Below are 8565 nucleotides of genomic sequence, written 5' to 3' on the forward strand. Positions count from 1 at the left end.
CAGTCCATGGGAAATGGATTTGGTTACTTAGTAGTAATATTCGTCATTTTCCACTACCAACTCTTTTTCCTGGGGTGCACATGTACCATCAGAAACTGAGTGGATGGGGTGGAAGAGACCTATTCGGGCTGAATTTCATACTATATCTGAAAGCCATTGTTGCTTCTGATACCTAGGTCTGATTCCAGGTCAGATTGGCTTTTTAATTCTGTCTTTTGTTTGCTTAATACCTTTTATTCAAAAATCTACCATTGAGGCATCTTTAACCCCCTAAATGACTATAGATGTGTGGATAAAATGAAGGTTCCTATGGCCAGGATTCTCACCTGGCCCTGGTTGGCTACCTCACTACACATGTGTGGGCAATATGTTACTATTGACTCTATATAAAGAGCTCTGCCCAATGCTCTGGGCAACATGGTGGCATGGCTACAAGGCTGCATGAGAGCAGAGACTGGAGTGGTGGCAGTGCCAAGGACAGAGACTGAGGCGGCTGCGGGGGCAGAGAGGCCCAGAGGCAGAGACTGGCTTGTCACATGCAGACCCGCTCTGAGTGGACGGGATTCTAGTGATTGACCTGCCACCGTGGAAATAGAGTGGGGTATAACCGTTTCACCCCAAGAACGTTCCATTGTCATTCTCCAGTCTCACAGAATCCATAGCAAACTTGCCTGGGGCTGAAACCCATTCGCAAGACAGATGCCTGAGCCTTAATGGTGAACAGGTTTCTGGTTCTGTCACGTGTAAGTCAGAGGATGTGGGTCATGGTGATGCTCTAACATCCCCTAACACACAGAAGCTCCTGTTGAAAACTCTGTGTTTCAGTCCTGCTTTACAAAAGCACCATTCATTTTTGTTTCTTATAATTAGTTCTTAAAATTCCTTTAGCTCTTTAGAGAGCCGTCTTCTTCAGGCTAATTTGATTTACAGAGATGCTCGTTATCTACTCTTCCTCAGGATAAATTAGTTTATCAATATTATTCCTAAAATCAGAGATCTCCCATTGTTCTTTCTCTCCATCTTCCATGGTAATAGAATTTTTGCTGGCACAAGGATAAAAACTACATTTCCCTGCAGCTAGGTGTAGTCATGTGTTCCAGTAAATAGGATATAAAAGAATGTGTTGAATGGCATCTTTGGACAACCTTCCTTAAAGGACAGCTGGACTCGGAATAAAAAGGAATGGACGATTGATACACATGATGGCATGGATGGCTCTCAAGGGCAATATGCTGAGTGAAAGCAGCTACTCTCAAAAGGTTGCCCACTATATAACCTGTTTATGTGACATTCTGAAAAAGACAAAATTACAGGACAGAACAGAGCAGTGATCACAAGAGGGTGGAGTAGGAGAAATGTTTGACTACAAAGGAGCAGCAAAAGGGAATGTTGGGTGTAATAGGGAAACTTACCAGGCTAATAGGGACCAGAGCTCTCCTAACAGTACTTGACATCAAATTGCACACCAGAGCACTGAGTGGGGGAGGGGACATCCCTGTTAAGCTACTGATTGACTCTTCTGGGTAACAAATATGCATCGTGACATGTGGGAGTGGGAAATTTCAGACACTGGAGAAGGCTAATGCTAAAACTAAAGATAATGGGGACAGGCAGTGCTCCCTGTTTATCTGAAGCAATTTCATTTCTATCTAGTTATGTTGAGCCACCAATGAGATAAAAATCTTTCCGCACTTGTCCATTCCCTCCTTTTTCATTCCAAAGCACTGAAGAGAACAGAAACTCTTGTGCCACCCCTGGTTCCCAGGCAGTCCCCTGGCCCCCACCTTGGGAGGTAGAGGGCTTGCTTTCTGGGCACTTGCTGTGCCGTCCTGGTCATCTGTGCCACCGTGGGTGCTGGCAAAAAGTGAAGCTAGACTGCAAAAGCAAGACAGCAGAGTGGCCTTTTTGCCCAGATTTAATGGAATTATATGTCTCTCAACCTCTAAATAGGGTCTATACTACAAATCTCTCAGTCCTTCTAAGTCCCCTCTCTGGCTGAGGACTGCCTCCAGAAAGTTAAGGTTTTAATATTCAAATTGATATTCCATTTCTTTTAGGTCCTAAATGATACTTGTTTCTGGAGCAGGAGGGAGTCCAAAGTCCTGCTTTCTTAGTTCACCTTTCGGGGGGACTCAAAACCAGGGGCAGTGGGAGAAAGGTGAAGAGGCACTGGACAGCCCGTAGAATAGCACTTAGTAAATAGCAATGTGCCATCAATATCTCCTGGGCATCGTATAAGAAATACACATGCCTGGGGGTCCTCCTGGCAATCCTTGACTGATTCAGTGTGGGGCCCAGCCTTCTGTTTTTAACAAATTTCCAGTGGCTTGTGTTGGACAGCCCCAAACCGGGCTACTGGGCCCAAGATGGGAGCTGCTCCCAGTTCTCAGCCCCTTTGGGGGAGCCGAGTAACTGACCGCAGGACCCCTTCCCGTGGATGCCCGGGCGCAGGCGCCGCTGGCCCCGCACCGCAGACCCTCCAGAGACCCTCGCCGGCGGATTCCGCGCGCGGCCTGTCTGCGCAGGTCAGGACCGGTCTCCTGAGGTGGGGCTGGGTAGGGGCGGGGTTTGCTCTTTGTGGGCTCCGGGACCTGGGGCGCGGTTTTACCTTGTTCTCCGCCCCGTGAGCCTGTGGTAGCGTCGGGAGTGTCCGTCTGCTTGTCTGCGAGGGGCTGCGGAGGCCTGGAGCAGGGGGACGCAGTTGTACGGCCGGTCCGTGTCCCTGTGAGGCTGTGAAGGAGCGCTGGGTACCAGGGTCGCAGGTGTGGCTACGGCTGTACCTCCTGGTGGTGCGGTGTCCCCGCGGGTCTGGGTCTCCATGGGAACTGGGTCCCAGAGCCTGGTGCCCTGGAGCAGGGCGGTGGAGCGGAGCTGGCGGGCTAAGGCCCGGCCCTGAGGGGTCTGAGAGTGCCCCTGGGCAGCCGCGCTGCGCCTTTGGGCAGGGGTCGGGTTTGACAGACCCGATCTGGGCCCTGCAGGTTGGTTGGGCGGCACCGCACGGAGTGGGACTGCCTGGTGACACCTAGCTTGACCCCTGCTCCATGAATCCTCGGGAGGTCCGCAGAGCTGCAGCCAAAGGACAGAGATTTGGACCTAGTGAAAAGACGTGGCCCCTTGGTGCCAGCAGTGGACTCTACAACATCATGTTTGGTTCTCTAGGGTGCTATAAGCCCTCCTGGGGAGTTAGAACCAGGCCTAGTAGAAGGAGAACCCTAGGACGGGCCCGGGGAACCCCACTGAATGGGCATTGCCTGCCCCCACCTTCCCTGTGGCGGTTCCTAACATTCCAGGCCCTGCATGAAGTTGCAGCATCTAGAGAGCATAGAGGTGGAGAGTACGGCCATGGAAGATTTGTCCCAAAGGCCAGAGAGAGGGGAGGGCAGGGGAGGATCTTTTCCTGCTGTGGAAGGGAGAGGGTAAACAAACCTGTGAGGAGTGGCCCTTGGCGGGAGATCAGAGGGCAGGGGAGCCATGTGGAGGCTTGTCACCCACTTTATCACTCCATTAAGTGATAATGATTCTTCCAGTTCTAGCTCAGCTGTGTACAAGGTAAGCAGTGTACATGGTGGGCACCTCCTGTGACCCACCAGGATCCCCCCAGTAGTGTTAGGGACTAGGCCATCCAGGTGATCCAGAGGCTTTATGCCATTACTTTTAAAATTTTGTTTTATCAAATGTACATCACAGTGGTTCAACAGTCGCCCTCCCCGCCCTTTCCCTGCCGCCTTGGTAACCACTAGTCCTTCTCAGTGTCTATGTGCCTAATGCTGTTCTGTTCCATCTGTTTTGCTTTGTTTTTATACTCCACAAATGAGGGAAATCATTTGGTACTTGTCTTTCTCTGCCTGGCTTATTTCACTGAGCATAATACCCTCTAGATCCAACTGTGCTGTTGCAAATGTATGCCATTACTTTTTAAGTTTAGAATCTCCTGTCCTTCACCAAGTAGGCATTTTAATTTACTTTTTATTCTTCAGCACACATGATCAAGGTCACAAAACTGTCCAATGGCAGAACAAGGCCAAGTCTTTGGACTCCCATGCCGTATAGACCAGCAGCACAGGCATCACCTGGAAGCTTCTGAGAAGTGCAGACTGTCAGGCCCTAACCTATAACCACTGAACCAGATTCTATCTAACAAGATCCTCAGGAGCTCAAATGTATGTTAAGGTTTGAGAAGCACTGATCTTTATTGTACTATGACTTGCACCATACTGTGACCTGTACTATGAACTGTATTGTACTATAACTTGTACTTTACTATGACCTGCACTGTACTATGATCTGTACTATAGTACAACCTTCACAGTACTATGACCTGCACTGTACTATGCTGCAGGCCCACTTCCATGCTTCTGGTGGTGGTGGTGTTACCCATAACCGCTTCTTTGGGGTAGGGTTAGATTTTTGTTTGCTTTAAACCTCTAAAAACAGTATGATGCAAAGCCCTATAACAGAGGGACTCAGAATATGCTGCAGAGATCCAATGCTGCTTGGAACTTCTCAGGAAGAGCTATTTCTAAGCTGATTTCCAAAGGATGACGGAAAGAATTCTAAGCTTTCTTCCCCTGAGCCTTGTTTTGTACTGTTAACCTGTCTCATACCAACAGGCTAGACTTAAGTTCCTTGAAGGTCTTCTCCATGTTGATGTTTTCAAAAGGCCTAGTAGAGGACTTGCATATTGGAGGTCCAGTAAATAACTCAGCAATGGCCTGACTGGTCACATTCAACTACCTGCAGCCTGCTGTGGGCTCTAGACAGGTGGGGGCCTTACACAGCAGTACAAGAGCACCTTTCATGGGGCATAGCTGTCCCTCCACTTCCTCTGACTGAGCTCTTTCCCCAGAACCATGAGGTTGACACAATGACCATGTAAAGCTCTCCCACTGGGGAGTCTGGGAGCTGTAAAGGCCCCAAGGGTTAACCTTCCTTCGGGCTCCTTTGACCTTCCTGGCTCTCTGGATCCCGGACCGTGCTATTCCTCTGAAAACATACCCAGAGAAAAAGGGAACAACCAGTTTATTCCTGAGAACCAGGCCCTAGGTGAGTTGGGGTTCTCCTAGTTTTTCTTAAAATGCCTGAACTATGAATATCTTGGCCTCCTTTTCTGTGGAGCCTCTTTGTTCACCAAGGCACATTCACCCGAATTCCTGCTCTGTGGAGGCCAAGCCCACGAGAGAGATACTGGCATCCCTGTCCCTTGCCTAGGGCCCTCCCCTCTCACTTGGTGTGCACTCACTCAGATCCTCTGGTTCATTTCTGTGATGGGCACTGTGGCAAGTGTCAAGTAATGTGAGAGCCCTGGGCTTGAAGGAGCCTCACAACCACAGAGGGGAGAGGGGAGAAGGATCTGGAACCCAGTCACAGTAAGAATGTGCATGGTTTGATGGCAGATGGAGGGGCATAGACAGGCCTCTACATTGAGGTTTGGGAAAAGGAGAACCAGTCTGTGCTGGAGAGGTTGGGGAAGGCTCCGTGGAGAAAAGGAGACAAAGAGGCTCTGAGGGCCTGGACAGGTGAGGAGGCCATTTGAGGCTGGGTCCCTATTCAAGTGTTATCTTCCTGGGCTAGCGAGGAGGCTAACTCAACTTCACTGCTTCGTGGCTGGGTCACCTGACTTTGGAAGGGTCATGTGCTCTCTTTAGGCATTGGTTTGACAAGTGTAAAATGGGGATGATAATCATGTTAATGATGGAAAGAGTAATAGCTATTGTTTACTGAGAAGCAAATATGTATTAGGAACTGAATCACAGTTTACTTATATTAACTCATTTCATTTTTAAAATGTTCCCATTTTGAAGAGTGGCAACTGAAGCACAGAGAGGTAAACTGATGAAACCAAGGGACAGAGAATGGTACTTGTTTGTGGTTATCTAGCTAGTAAGAAAGGGAGCCTTGTTTCAAATCCAGGTTGTCTGGCCCCAAGATCTTTACCACTCAATGCAACAACCTTATATGATTGTTGGAGTCTTCTGGCAAATGGTAATTGCTTAGTCCTTGTCAGTTTCAGCTGTGAAGGGGATGATGGGGAAAATGGTAACTGAATCCAGAGGTGAATCCAGGTTGGTTTGCTGTAGTGGGCTGTATGTGGAGGGAGAACCAAATGGAGGCTGTGAAAGCCAGCTGGCATTGTTTCCTAGCATCCAGGTGGTAGTGTAGTGGTATTCTAGCTTGGTAATAGACATTTATATTTCATTTTCTAGCTGATGGGAAACCCCCACCAATAAGAAATTTCCCCATGTAGTCACCAGAGTAATACATAGAGCTTAAACCTCTTTGGCCTTGAAATACACCATTCAGTGGTATATCAGAGGGCTTAGTCTAGTTAGGCTGTAGTAACAATAGTGCCAGATCTCAATGGCTCATAGTAACAAAGATGTGTTTCTTCTTTACATTACATATCGCTAGTGGGCTGACTGGGACTCTGCTCCACACCCTCTTCGCTCTGGCATCCAGGCAGAAGGACCAACCCTGCCCTGGGACAGGCTGTTTTTGTGGCAGGGGGAAAGTGCAACGTCAGACAGAACATGGCTCCTCAGGCTTCTGCTCGGAAGTGGCACATGTTGCTTCTACTCATAGCCTGCTTATTAAAGCAGGTCATGTGGTCAAGTCTAATGGCAATGAGGTAGGAAGTGTAAGCCTCCTATAGTAAGGGGCCCAAAGGTGGGGGCAGATGTCTCTGTAGGCCTCATTTTCCTGAGCCCCTGGTTAGAGTGCTAAGCAGCTGATGTTGAAATAAGTGGGCACTGGGTGGGATACCAAGTAGTAAGAACGATACATTCCCTGGAGCAGCTTAAAATATTTTGAGTGACAAAACCTGAAACTGGGTATTGGGATAGCTAGAAACTCTTGGAATCTTTAATTGCCTATACTAAGATTCTTCTCAGAAAACCATCCACTCTTCTCCCCAGGGCCATGAGCATGTTCCCCAAGGATGCCAGTGTGTCTCCTATGTTTCAGGACCTGATGACATTTGAAGATGTGTGTGTGGAATTCACCCCGTGGGAGTGGGGGCAGCTGGACCCTTCTCTGAAGGACCTGTAGAGGGAGGTGATGCTGGAGAACTTCAAGAACCTGGCCTTTCTGGGTGAGCTCAGCTGCCCCAAAGGCCAAAGTCTGCCCTTCAAGCCATCTTTGTTTCCTTGGTGTTTAAAAGCTTGGGCTGTCTGGAGCTGTGCGCTGAGTTTTTCCCTGGAGTTCTGGAATCAGACATTAACACTCTCTTTGGGGTCCAGAGATGCAGTACTTCTGCTCCTTCCTCAGATAAGTCCTGTTCCATAAGAAAATGCTGATGTTTCACAATACCTATTTGGAGGCTATCCACATCTACAGTATGTCTTCCCCTTTTAAGACCAAAGGTCAAAGCCTTTGGCATCTGACATACACGTAGTCACAATACTTTTTATTTCTCTACCTTTAGAGCTTCCAGTGTCTAAGCCATATGTAATTTGCCAGTTGGAGGAAGGGAATGAGCCCTGTGTACTGGAGAGAGAAATCTCAACAGATGCCCACTCAGGTGAGTGAGACCCAAGCAGCATCACATATAATAAGGACCATTGGTGGGTGGGCAGTTTAAGGTGAGGCCACTTGTCAGGAGCCCTCAACTCTAGTATTTTGAACATTCATAGGCTTTTGTAGTTATCTCTGGTATCAAAAGAAGAGATGTTCATTTTCTTCTCTAGTATTTATCTTTTCTTTCCTTTGGTATCCATCCCTGTCAACTCCTTTTGGGTTCTTGGTGCCATGCAGCATCATTAGATGCCACAGGGTCAGTGTAGATGTAATCTAAGGATCAACAATTGTAAATGGCCAGACACCCTATATTAGCAGGGCTATGGGAGTTAGCAAGAGATCAAACAGAACAGTTTAGTAGCCTAGAAATTTAAGGGTTACAGGTAAGGAAAGACAGATGATGTCAGAAGACTAAAATGAGAACACTTTTAGCTTGATTAAGTTAAACTGCAACAGAAGGTTTTCTTGGTGCATCTGACCAAGTTCACACTTTTGTACTAGATGAAAAGCTTTCCTCCTAGAAAAGCTTACCAATATTTAATTACCAGTTGTTACTGATTATAATTAACAATTAAATATTTTCTTAGAAAAATGTAATGCTGCTTCCTGTAATTATTTTTCAAATTCAAATACAGATTAGCATTTTTCCATCTTTTTCAGGTGGTTTGGTATGGTGTACATAAAAATTTATTGCTATTTTATTCTGTAGCACTATAATGACTTCTCATACCAATTACAAAGAATTAGGACAAACTTCACACTGTTGAGGATACAGTACCCCACAAGACTGTTCCGACTTCAGACACCAGCTACGAATTGGGGGTTCCTAGGATACCTTTCTTACCAGTTGGGTACAAATTTAGGAGTTCTACTACTATCTCAGGTTTGAAAATTCTCTAGAACAACTCTCAGAACTCAAGAAAGTGAAATATTTATGACAGTGATTTTATTACAGCAAAAGGATGAAAATCAAAGCCAGAATAAGGAAGAGACAAAGGGTAAGGTACGGGAGCATCCCAAATGAGGCTTCCATCTTCTCCAAGAACACATTTC

At 47.2% G+C, this 8565-nt stretch overlaps 1 long non-coding RNA gene across 2 annotated transcripts; it reads left to right on the top strand.

The window, feature by feature from the left end:
- The first annotated feature begins 2595 nt into the window (after positions 1–2595).
- On the top strand, positions 2596–7087 carry LOC118909539 (uncharacterized). 2 transcript variants are annotated; one of them, XR_008995747.1, is made up of 3 exons: positions 2596–2762; positions 3978–4160; positions 6961–7087. It is a non-coding gene; the product is annotated as an uncharacterized LOC118909539 (long non-coding RNA). The 2 variants fall into 2 exon arrangements; XR_005023682.2 differs by having other exon boundaries at positions 2597–2762; positions 6912–7051.
- Positions 7088–8565: the final 1478 nt, after the last annotated feature.

Source organism: Manis pentadactyla, chromosome 2 (assembly GCF_030020395.1).
Source record: "Manis pentadactyla isolate mManPen7 chromosome 2, mManPen7.hap1, whole genome shotgun sequence".
Lineage (NCBI taxonomy): Eukaryota > Metazoa > Chordata > Mammalia > Pholidota > Manidae > Manis > Manis pentadactyla.